We start from the raw sequence: 13097 nt of genomic DNA, 5'->3' as shown, positions 1-13097 counted from the left end.
AAAAATAGAAATATTATATAGAAGATAAAAATATATAGAATTTTAAAAACTAACCACTATTATGAAAGCCAGGAAAAGAGAAACAAAAATATAATATTGTAGTACATGAAGTTTGATACAGCATCATGTTAAAACATTTTAAATTATCTTTTTTTTTTTTTTTGGCAGGGCCCCAGCCCCATGGGGGCTTTATTTTGACACTACTTTGTTTCAATACAAACAGTCCAGAAAGAGTCCCGTCACTCTGGGCGAGCGTGGAGGGAGTGGTCTGTGTTGCTTGGAGCCCAACCTGCAACCTGGAGGTGGCGGAGGGGCCCAGACTGCCAGCATGGCAGGGGAGGATGGCACCAAAGATGACACAGTGTACGGCCCGCCTGCCAGAGAGAGGCCTGCGTGCAGCCCCTCGAGCTCTAAGCGGCAGGCAAGGACAGGTCCCCTGAGCCTGCTTCTCTCCCTCATGTCTTCTACTTCCTTGGCAGGCGTGAGGCTCACAGCATCCAGAGTCAGGACACAGACCAGCTGGGACCCACTGCAGCCACGGGCCAGGGGAAGGGCCAAACGTCTCAGGAAACGGAGGGCCCATGGCCCACATCAAATGGTGTTCCAGGCCTCAGAGAGGCCCGAAAGTTCTCCAAGCAATTACAGTCACAGGGGAGGAGAGGGAAGGGGACATGGGATCATTCAGGCCTGGTCCCAAATGAAACCTTTAGGTACCAGGTGAAGGCTCTAACCCTTACTAAGGTCCAGGCCAAGGTCCTTCCTCTCCCCTGCCCTCTCCTGATACCCAGAAGAGGCACCGGCAGCAGCAGCAGAGGCAGCAGCAAGCCCAGAACCCCCTCCCTGGGGGACTGTCGGCAGCTCCCCTCTAGCTGGGCCTCTCCCTGGTGCCAGAGGGCAGAGGCCTGAGCCCTCAGACCACCTAGAAGGATCTTGGAGCCAGCAGAAGGTGTACACTTTTCCCTTTCCCTGCGTGGGGAAAGGCTGGGCCTCCCACCCTGAACGAAATCCCTCCAGTGCGCACGACAAGTGAGCAGCAGCTCTGAGGGCAGGACTGGAAGGACACTTCACAGAGAGGCTGAGAGCACACAGGGGAGGGGCTCAATCCACAGGAGTCCCCCCCCCAGGGTCCTCCAGGGCTGCCCCCCTGCACAGCACACACTTAGGTAACCAAGCCACCAGCTTCCACAGGAGGCACCCATGCCCTGAGAACCATGGGTTTCTTGCTGCTGTCCCCAGTGATGACTGAGCCACGGGGCTATCAGCAGGAACCGTAGTGATCCTGCAAAGAATTCATCACACCATTGGCCAGCACAGCCATCTTCCCGGCCACAGACTTGACACCCTGCTTAAACTGGGCAATGTGCGCCGAGGGGAGCACATTGCCCAGAGACAGGCTTCCTGCTCCATGGGCTCCATCCACGTCCCCAAAGAGGTCTGAAGAGCTGATGGAGCTGCTGCCCGCGAGCTGCTGCGGCTGAGACCTGGCTTCATACTCAAAGTCCACCTCCCGCCCAAAGAACATGTCAGATGAGATGGCTTTTCAACCTGCAAACTTCTGGCGTGCTTCGCTGGACTCAAGGCCCGAGCTCCGGCTCTCCATGTCGCTCTGCGACACTTTCTGAAATGGGCTGGATGCTTGAGATAGTCACTTCTGACTCCTTCTCTTCTACCCTGTCCATGCCCCAGGTGGTATCCGTATCCCAGCGGGAACCAAAACTTTTCCCCAGGAAAAGGGGGTGTCCTTGTACTTTGGGGGTCCAGAGGTGAATGTCTCAATGTCGTCAAACGGGTCCAGTTGCGAGCAGGAGGACTTGGCAGTCACTGGGGTCTCCTGCTCGATCACCTGCATCTCGGACAGCACCGAGTGGGACACGGAGCTCCGGCTCACCAAGCCCATGCCCAGCCGCTCTGCCTGCTCTCGCTTCTTCCCCTCCAGATTCTGGAGCTGCTTCTCCTCCTCCTTCCGATCAAGGTGGAGCTCCTGTAGGCCAGACGCATGGAGGCCACCATGGACTCCTCGGCCTGCTTCTTAGCATCCACCGCCTGCTGCTCATGGAGCGTCTCTGCCACCTGGGCCTGCCGCGCGATCTCGCTGAAGCTCTGGCCACTCACCTTCTGGGCACCCAGGCCTTTCTTAGCTGCTGCTGGCTTCTTCTTGCCAATGATGGAGCTTTTCAGTTCCAGAGGTGCCTTGGGTGAGGTGCCAAGCAGGTCGGTGTTGGGGCCGTGCTCCGGCTGGGCCAGGCCACTGCTCTCTGCGGACTGGGCTGGCTGCTGGATCCCTGCAGGCTCAGTGGCTGGCACATCCCAGGCAGGGGGCTGAGTGTGCTCCGTGAAGAAATCCGAGTCCTTCTTCTCTGGGGAGTGGCTAGGAGCACTGCTCACGCTGTCTATGCAGAGGTCAGTGCCATGCCGGGCCAGGGCCACACTCCCCAGCTGCCGGATCTTCTCCCGGTACATCTGGGCTGCTCTGCTGTTGTATTTGCTGTTGGCATCACTGGCTGTGCAGCCGTGCGGGCGGACAAAGGCTGTCTCATACACCTCAGCTGGAACCAGCTCCAGTTGGAGTCCAGCTCTGTGGACCTGATGGAGCTGAGATGGACGCCCAGGGAGTGCTGGACCCCGCAGCAGTCAATGCACAGGAAAACACCATACGTGATGCTGGCCCAGCTCGGATTCTCGGCGCCACAGTCGAAACAGGCCTTGTTGGTGGGAATTGCGCAAAGCCTCTTAAAAAGAGTCCGGATTTTGGTCTTGCTCAGTTCTGCCTCCATTTCCTGTCCTGTAAATTATCTTTACATATTATATTTCGTAAAGCAACTACTAACACAAGCAAAATACTATGTCCAATAAACCAATATATAAAATAAATTAGAATCCTAGAGCATGCTTTGCTAATTTAAACAAGGTGAAAAAGAGGTAAAGTGAAATGTATAAGAGCAGATAAATAGAAAGAAAAAAGAACAAATTAAAAAACTTAATGTAGCCGGCGCCGTGGCTCACTAGGCTAATCCTCCGCCTTGCGGCGCCAGCACACCGGGTTCTAGTCCCGGTCAGGGAGCCGGATTCTGTCCCGGTTGCCCCTCTTCCAGGCCAGCTCTCTGCTGTGGCCAGGGAGTGCAGTGGAGGATGGCCCAAGTGCTTGGGCCCTGCACCCCATGGCAGACCAGGATAAGCCCCTGGCTCCTGCCATCGGATCAGCACGGTGCACCGGCTGCAGCGCGCCAGCAGCGGGGGCCATTGGAGGGTGAACCAACGGAAAAGGAAGACCTTTCTCTCTGTCTCTCTCTCTCACTGTCCACTCTGTCAAAAAATAAAAAAATAAATAAATAAAAAATAAAATAAAAAACTTAATGTATTCAATAAACACTCCAAATATAAATGACCTAAATGTCTATGTGAAATAAACAAACTGACATTGTATTAAAAAAGAAAGTGTGCCGGCGCTGTGGCTTAACAGGCTAATCCTCCACCTTGTGGCGTCAGCACACTGGGTTCTAGTCCCGGTTGGGGTGCCAGATTCTATCCCGGTTGCCCCTCTTCCAGGCCAGCTCTCTGCTATGGCCCGGGAAGGCAGTGGAGGATGGCCCAAGTCCTTGGGTCCTGCACCCGCATGGGAGACCAGGAGAAGCACCTGGCTCCTGGCCTCGGATCAGCGAGATGCGCCAGCCGCAGCGGCCATTGGAGAGTGAACCAACAGCAAAAGGGAAGACCTTTCTCTCTTTCTCTCACACTGTCCACTCTGCCTGTCAAAAAAAAAAAAAAAAGTAACACACAACTATAGCCTGTCAATCAATACATTCACATTAAATATAAGGATACAAAGGATAAATGTAGTGAAAAAACATATTATTACAACAGTTTTTACTAAAAATTATGGGCAATGATAGATCAATATAAGATAACAAAAAATTCAGGGCAGGAATATTAACAAAGATAAACTTAGACAATACACATGAATAAATAGGTCTATTAACAAAGAGTTCTAATGGTTGAAAATGTATCTAATAAAAGCTTAAAATACATGAAGCAAAAGTATAATATATACAAATTAAAATATTTAATTATAAATGAGATTTCAATAACCTTCAATAATGGACAGAAGAAACAGGTGGAAGATCAGTAACTATACTTTATCAATCTTATAAGCTAGCCTTTGTAAAAGTTTTAGATACATTGCATTTTAACTAATTCTTTTTTTAAGATTTTATTTTTATTTATTTGAAAGGCAGAGTTGCAGAGAGAGAGAGAAAGAGATTCCATCCACTGGTCCACTCACATAATGGCCACAACAGCTGGGTTGGGCCAGCCCAAAGCCAGCAGCCAGGAGCCAGAAGCTTCTTCCAGGTCTCCCACATGGTGCAGGGGTCCAAGCACTTGGACTCTACTGCTGCTTTCCCAGGTGCGTTAGCAGGGAGTTGAATGGGAAGTTGAGCAGTCAAGATTCGAGCTGATGCCCATGTGGCTTAATCTGCTTTGCCACACAAACAGCCCCAAGTTTGACTATTTCTTAGAAAGTGAACCTAATCAATATTTTCCACTCAGCTGAGATGAATCCATTAAAATGTTTGATACAAATGACATTTTGGTTTTCCACTGAGTACCTTATTATATTTTTAAATACAAAAGTTTGATTAGCATGTAGTGCTTGTATACCTTCATAAGTCCATTCCAAAGCCAGAAGTCCAGACCTCCATCCAGATCTTCTCTGAGGGTGGCAGGGGCCCAAACTCTTGTGCCATTTTTCACCATTTCCCAGGCACCTTAGCAAGGAGCTGGATCAGAGGTATGGCAGTCGGCACTCAAACTGACACTCACACAGGATGCTGGCCTCACAGGTGGCACTAGGGCCTGCTATGATGCCAGCATCACAATGGCAGCATAACTCGCTCCAGCGTAACGCCAGTCTGAACTCCTTCACTAGTCGCTATTTATCTGAAGAAAATGAAACATTTGGCCATAAAAAGATTGTACACAACTGTTTATGTCATATTTGTTTCTAAAACTGAAGTAGATAAAATATCCATCAATAGGTGAATAGATAAATAAATTTTGTAAAATCAATCCAATTGAAGTAATAAAAAGTATTTCACTATTATTTGAAAGATTTATTTATGCATTTGAAAGGTAGAGCTACAGAGAGAGGAGAGGTAGAGACCTTGCATCTGCTGATTTACTCTCCAAATGTTTGCAATGGCTAGGGCTGTGCCAGGCAGAAGCCAGGAGCCAAGCGCTTCTTCCAGGCCTCCCATGTGGGTGCAGAGGCTCAAGCACTTGGGCCATTTTCTGTTGCATTCCCAGGCCATCAGCAGGGAGCTGGATCAGAAGTGGAGTACCTGGGACTCAAACTAGTACTCATATGAAATGCCAGCCCTGAAAGCCATCACTTAACCTACTATGTCACAGTGCCAGCCCCAAAAAGTAAGATATTATTGATGCATGAGAAAACATGATTCTATCTCAAAATAATTACAAAGAATATAAAATAATTAAGTAAGGGGGAAATTGAGAGACAGAAAGTGATTAATTCCTGTATGGTACTATTTATCTGAAATTCCATAGAATGAAAATTAATAGTGACAATAAACTGGTGATTTTTTGAGGAATGTAAAGTTTGAGGTAGTATGAGGAAAAGCAGAAAAGTTGGATTGAGAAGAAAAGACATAGGGCCGACACTGTGGCATAGTGGGTAAAGTTGCTGCCTGCAGTGCCAGCATCCCATATGGGCACCAGTTCAAGTCCTGGCTGCTCCACTTCCAATCCAGCTCTCTGCTATGGCCTAGGAAAGCAGTGGAAGATGCCCCAGGTCCTTGAGCCCCTGCACCCGTGTGGGAGACCCGGAGGAGGCTCCTGGCTCCTGGCTTCGGATCTGCACATCTCTGGCCTTTGTGGCCAATTGGGGAGTGACCCAGCAGATGGAAGACCTCTCACTCTCTCTGCCTCTCCTTCTTTGTGTAACTCTGACTCTCAAGTAAATAAATAAATCTTTAAAAAAAAAGAAGAAGAAAAGATGCAAATTTTGGTGTGTTTAATATTATCTTGATGAATTAATGGATGTCTAAGGTGTAAAAATGTGCAAAATCACAGATTTCATATTTTATATGATGCTATTTACTGTATGTCAACTATGACTCAGAGCTATACAAGTAAAATTTTAGAAAAAATAATTTCAGTATGTAACTTATTGTTTAAATATATTTAAATATAATTATTTAAAAATGTTAACTAAAATGTATTGCTTCTTTTTCCTTGTAATATACAAGTATATTAATGCCATCTACCTAGCATACATCACAGAGTTTCTGACAAGCAAAGCAAATAACAAAAAGTTGTGTGTCAGATTAGCATTTATGTTAGCAGTTGTTTGAATTTTAGCATGTTTGCTTTGCTGTTAATTCTTGACAGAAACATATTTGCATAACATTTACTTAAAAATAACCTAAATGCCTGAAATGGTATACTAATCATTGTAGTTAAGTGTTTACCTGTATAATTCAGCTTTGTTATTCTGACACTACTGCATAAACTTGTATAGTTGCATAAAACATCAGTATTACAGATGTCTATGCACAATTGTTAATGAATTCATACTGTGTGCCTGTCACTAATGTAAATGTGAAGTTTATCTTATCCAGATGTGTTGCTAAGGTCTTTAGCAGATAGTAGTTAACCATGAACTCAACACTATTATAGACTGCCCTACTCAAATTTCTTTCAAGCAAAATAATATTCTGCTTCTAATGAATACTGTGAATCTGGAGAGTCTGGACAGTTTACCTCTAGTTCTTTTTTTTTAAATTTTCTTTTCTTTATAAAAGCAATTTAGCAGTTTACCCCTAAATGTTAAGGACTAATGACATGTAGTCCAATTGTAAGTTGTATTCAAATGAATGAAAATGGGAATTCAGGTGAGTAACAATACAGGATTGATGTGAAATACTTTTCTCTTTTAAAAGGTTACCAGACTTCAGAACAACATTAATTAGGTGTTGAATTTGCAATTAAAGATATTATCACTTTTACACCCATCAGATGTGTGTGTGCACAGGCATAATCAATCAAACACTGATTGCTTTGCAAGAAAAAAGTCATTTCCATTCCCATCTCATTGAGTTCTCCAAGATAAATTTATACACAACATGCACACACACACACCCCCCACACACACTTACACTCATGGATGCATAGCATACATGATTTTGACACTTAAACTTTGTGGAAGTACACTATTGTCTGAATCATTTTGCCTTTACTGGAAAAAAAATATGGCTAAGTATCATAATTACCTTACCAGTTGTATGTAATTTGCAGATTTCTGAGCTCTATCTCGTAGTTGTATGTAATTTGCAGATTTCTGAGCTCTATCTCGTAGTTGTATGTAATTTGCAGATTTCTGAGTTTTATCTCGATGAAATAGTGTTTCCTTTTTATTTAAATTGTAAGTTTACTATTTAAACAATAGAGAAAAATGTCAGTTACATGGAACTATGGCTACCTTTCATAATACTCAAAGCACATTATTATAGCAAAATAGCTGAAGTAGGATACTTATATTTTCCCTTTCTTTAATTCTTTCTTTATAAACTGGAATTAATGTGGTTCATGGTTCTGGAAGGGTAAGGCTTATGGGAGTTATCCTGTGATGGCCTTCTTGATGACAGGGTCCCAGAACAGTGTAGAGCATCATATAACAAGAGACTGAGAGCATAGATATCCATGTCTTTGTGTTTGTGAATTTTTGTAAATCCATTTGAGTTTTATCTTGGGGACTCTTCCTAATGGACCTAATCTAAACCTTGTTTCCCAAAGATGTCACCTTTCAATATTACAATTGAGTGGTGTTTGCATCCTATTAATACTCACAATGAATATTCAACTCAGACATCAAGCTATAGTCAAGTCATAACATTTCATGCCTGGCTGCCAAAACCCATGACCTTCTCAGTATGTAAACTACAATAATTCCTTCTCCAATAATTCCAAAGTCCTAATTCCAGCGTTAATGTAATTATTTTATTTTTTAAAAAATAATTTGATATTCAAAAGATGGAGTGGGAGAAGGAGACAGAGAGAAGGAGGGAGGCACTTATACTCACTGTTAAATTTCCAAATGACTGGAATGCCCACAGCTAGGCCAGGCTTCAGCCAGAAGCTGAGAATTCCATCTAGGCCTCCCACATGGGTGGCAAAAATACAATTACTTCAATCATGACCTGCTTCTCCCAGGGCGGGCATTAGCAGGAAATTCAAGTAGAAGATCCAGGACTCAAATCCAAGCACTCTGATATGGAATCAAATCCAATCAATTTGATATGGGATCAAATCCAAGCATTCCCATCTGGTGGCTTAGCTGATAGGCCAAATGTCCAAAGGCCAGCACTAACTCAAAAGGTTAAAATGCAAAGACTCTTCTGAGTCATAAGGCAAAATCCTTTGCTCTGTAGTCCTATAATATAAGAAGAAATTATCTACATCCAAGAATGAAACAAGCAGAAGGTACACATCTTGTTTGTCTAGGGCTTAGGGCCCAGGACAAGCAAATCCAGATTTCAACAGATCATGGAGCAACTTGGAGTCATTTGTGAGTTTATATGTCCTTTATTTACAGTGGCAGTGAGGACAGCCACATTCCCCTATGGTGGTGGGACTGCAGGAGCTATCTGGTGTTGTGTCCACAGTTGCAGTCAGACTCACACACACACACACACACACAGAGAGACTTCCACATACAGCCCACGGACAGCCAAACATAGCCACATCAACCATTAGTCCCATTCACAAGCAATCACATACCTGTCCATACCCATCCATAGGCAATCATGTGTGGCATGCCCCCTGCAGTTGCTTTTATACATTTACAGACAAAATTAGATCAAAGGCAAGATGTTATCTAACAGACTTGTGGGCAGCTAGCCAAGAAGGAGGACCTGTTAGTTATTATGCTCTCAGTTACCATAGAGAGAAAGAGAGATGTGAACACCAAAATAAATAAATAAATAAATAAATAAATAAAGGCATGGGGATTTGATATCCTCACTTTCCAAGTCCATCTCTTCTACACATTTCTATTCCAAAAAGGAAGAACAGTCAAGTAGAAAGGAATAATAGGTCCAAAAACTGTTGGAAACCCAGCAAAAAAAAGTATTAAATCTTTAAGTAGCAAGTCTGGTATTTTGTGTGTACTATAGCAAGATATGGACTCCTCAAGGCTTTAGGCAGCACTGTCCCAAGACATGGCTCAAGTGACTACCGCTGGTGGCTGCACACTCTTATCAGCAGCATTCACAGAAAGACATGGGGTGTTGGTGGTTGTTCTCCATTTATGGCATAACCACTGTGGCTTTACTCCCACAGCTCTACCAGACATTTAACCCACTGGGTGTTCTTTGCAAAAATTCTAGTTCTTCACCAAATTTCTTTCCGGTCTCCCAGGATTCCACAGAAATCTCGCCAAAGATTCCATAACTTTTGCATTCTATACACCTACAAAATCAGCCACTATTGTTCCATCTGCAAGCATTTGGTAGCCTCTAGACAGGAAGAGACAAGCTTTATAAGGAAGTTGAACATACAGGGCCAAACAAAAGCGGTATTACAAAACTGCAAAGAGGAGCTACAAGAGGAAAAATCCATGTCCATATGTTAGAGTCCTAAATAGGACAAGAAGGACTCAGCTAGTTTGGACTTACACCTGTCTAATTGTCATATGAGCCTGATATTGCCATTTAGAACTTGTGTACTTTCTTATAACAGATGAGAGGTATTAATCCAAAATCAGTATGTCTCATTTAATAATCTACATGCTCCACTTTGTTGGGACATGAGGATGTCTAACGCCTACTATTTTACTACAAGACCATAGAACTTAATAAGTTAAAGAAGTTTGTTCATCCTTAATGGGTATAATTGTGGCCCCCCCATCCCTTTTGAACAAAAACAGTGAAATTTAAGAGAGATCTCTCCATGGAGGGAACATTGACAAACCGAAAGAGGCTTCTGTATGTCTATATCTCACTCCAGGGCTTTCTAAGAGTGGATTGTCAAGGGCATTGTGCTTGAAATACAGGGGAATTCTGTCATCCTTCAGTGTGTTCCATTGTCAACAGCTTTAAAAACATGGCATCAAACGTTAGTGGAAATAAGCAGGTGAAGAATAAGATGGAAAAAAATTAGCAACCTGAGTAGCAATGGTATCCCCCATCTTGATGATAGAATTAAAGGATGACAAAATTGAGGGATGAAAGCTGGGGAAGCGTGTGTGTAACATTTTAATTACTCTTTTTTATACAGGAGTTCAAGTCCTTTGGTAACTTTGCAGGAATATTCATTTTTCTTTGACATGTTGAAGTCGTCTTCCAAGATCAAAGTTGGTTCAGAAACTCAGGATTTCATTTGAGAATGGTGATCCAGGATTCTAATTGGTACACTTGCTGTAGTAGGAATAGAAAGAATAACAAAATGATGGGCCTGGTCTAATCAGAGTTATGGTAATCAAACAGTTAAAAATGGGCAGATAATACCAACCCCTTTAAGACTCAGTTTTACCAAGCAATAGAGAATCATATGTTCCTATTGTCAAGAGATGAGGAAAAAAGTCATCTACAAAACTCAAACCGCAGAGAAAGGATATGAAAACATCAGGTTAGAAAAGGATCAAAGGATTGAGTTTTCTCTGTTGCCAAGTTTGGTGAAGAAACCCGTCTGTCCAGCTGTAGCTAGAGGCCTCCCTTCTCCCCTCCTGACATTTGAAGCTGAATGAGTAGGGGTAGGAAGCAGAGAGAAAGAATGAGGAGTGTAGGTTTTAGTCCAATACCATAAGGGGCCGTTGGAGTCTGGCTCCTATTAGGGAGCCTCCCTAGGAAATTTCAATTACTCCAAGACCATACTCCAGTATCACCCACTGGATGAATTTACAAAAAAAGGAAGACCAAGTTTCCCAGCGCCAAAAGGAGAGATAGGTTAATTAGATATACCCCAACAAGTCTCCCCTCCGAGCCTTTAATACCGGCAGCCACACTAGATAGTTTTTAACCGAGTCTTGGCGTTTTGGATTGATAAAGGACTATGCTGGAGTTCAGAAAGTCTCTGGAAAAAAAGTTGAAAGTGGATCATTTCAATTACCCTCATGACAACTCCAGGTGAGCCCTCAAGAAATGCTGCAGAAGTCTGCAGTTCTAATCATTGGGATGCTGTCTTTTGACCATGAAGAAATAAGAACAGATACAAGAAAGAATGTGTAAGGTAGAAGTAGTTTATTAAGTGAAAGGGGAAAGCAAATGTAAAAGACACAGCTCCTGGAAGCATGAAATGGGTCTCTAGGGAACCATTGAGGGCTGATTGTCTTGGGGATGGTATAGACTATAAATTCCCATGATTGGTCTGGAAGAGGCATTGAGAAGTGATTTTTTTTGACTGGTTAATTGGGTGACTTAGTTTCCAACTGAGAATAAAACCACAGAAAGCACATGAAGCCTTCCACCCAATCGTGTAAAACTCTGATTACCTGGGTCAGGTACAACCGCCCAGATAAACCTTGATATAAAGGACTAGCCTGTGACCTCAACGTCCTTCACAGGAGCCAGTGGGTGGCTTTTCTGCAGCCCTCTGGGACTCATCTCCAGGTGGTGGGGAGGGTCTCCTGTGATCCCATCTACTGGCTGGGGTTCTATCTCTGTCATTAATGTACCCAAGATTAAGCTTCCAACACTAAGTCCAACAAAGTGACTGATGCACTTTGGCTTCTGCCATTGCATGGAAGACTTGGATCAGTCTCCAGTTTCCTGTGTTAGGCTTGGTCCAGCTCCAGTTTTTGTAGCCACCTGGGGAGCAAATGAGCAGATGGGGGGCCTTTCTGACTCTCTGCTCATTAGATAAATAAAAATAAATATTTAGAAAAAGAAGCTCAGGGAATTATAAGGATAACAAACAAAATATAAGCAAAGTCAGGGAAGCAATATGCGAAAACAAATAAGTTTAATAAGTATACAAACCGTAAAAATCAACAAAACAGAAGATTTGGAGCAGAGAGAAATTATGACTGAATTAAAAAGTCCATAGAGCGCTTCAACAGCAAACAATGCAGAAGAAAGAATCAGTGATCTCAAAGGCTGCTTACTTGAAATTTTACAGTCAGAAGAACAAAAAGAAAACACACACACATGAGTGAAGGCATAAAGGACACTGTCAATCAGACTAATCTATGTGTTATTATAATCCTAGAAGGAGCACATAAAGAAACAGGAACAGAGGCTTATCTAAAGAATTAATGGCTGGCACTGTGGCATAGCAGGTAAAGCTGCTGCCTGCTATGGTGGCATCTCATATGGGATCCAGTTCGAGTCCCAGCTGCTCCACTTTTGATCCAGCTCTCTGCTATGGCCTGGGAAAGCAGTGGAAGATGTCCTAAGTCCTTGGGCCCCTGATCCATGTGGAAGACCTAGAAGAAGCTCCTGGCCCCTGGCTTCAGATTGGCCCAGCTCTGTCTGTTGTGGCCATTTTGGGAGTGAACCAGCAGATGGAAGATCTCTCTCTCTCTGCTTCTGCCTCTCTGTAACTCTGCCTTTCAAATAATAAATAAATCTTTAAAAAGAATTACAGAAAAATTGCTAAATTGGAGTGATAAATAATTGCTCATTCCATTAAGTTCAAGGAATCCTTAATAAATGATACATGGTGTTTATCAAGACATTTTAATGATAGATTTTCAAAAGTCTAAGTTTTTTTTTTTTAAAGAGGGAATTTTTTAAAATATCAAGACAAAATCATGCATCTTTTCTCTTTAGAGGTCTTTATGGGAAATTAATACCTCATCCTATTTACAGTTTCTTATTTTTGCTGAGAAATAGGTGGGTTTCTCAGAAGAAACCTTGCAGGATAATAGACTGTGGAAGAATATAATCACGGTGCTGAAAGAAAAATAACAAAAGATGCAGTCTAGATTATTTCCAATACTGTACACTAGATACGAAAGAAAGATAAACACTTACTTGTTCACGAAATCAAAGCAGAGAGATGTTGTCATTATTCAAACTTAATTTTTGTTTTAATTTTGTTTTGTGATATATATTTATTTAATTTTATTAATATTAATCAGATTT

At 43.0% G+C, this 13097-nt stretch overlaps 1 pseudogene; it reads right to left on the bottom strand.

Annotated features, from left to right (window-relative positions):
* Positions 1-1284: 1284 nt before the first annotated feature.
* On the bottom strand, positions 1285-2774 carry LOC133761163 (ADP-ribosylation factor GTPase-activating protein 2-like; annotated as a pseudogene).
* Between the last annotated feature and the right edge of the window lie 10323 nt (positions 2775-13097).

The sequence above is a fragment of the Lepus europaeus genome, chromosome 5 (assembly GCF_033115175.1).
Source record: "Lepus europaeus isolate LE1 chromosome 5, mLepTim1.pri, whole genome shotgun sequence".
Lineage (NCBI taxonomy): Eukaryota > Metazoa > Chordata > Mammalia > Lagomorpha > Leporidae > Lepus > Lepus europaeus.
The sequence above is the reverse complement of the archived record's forward strand: the minus strand, read 5'-3'. Positions and strand labels throughout refer to the sequence as shown.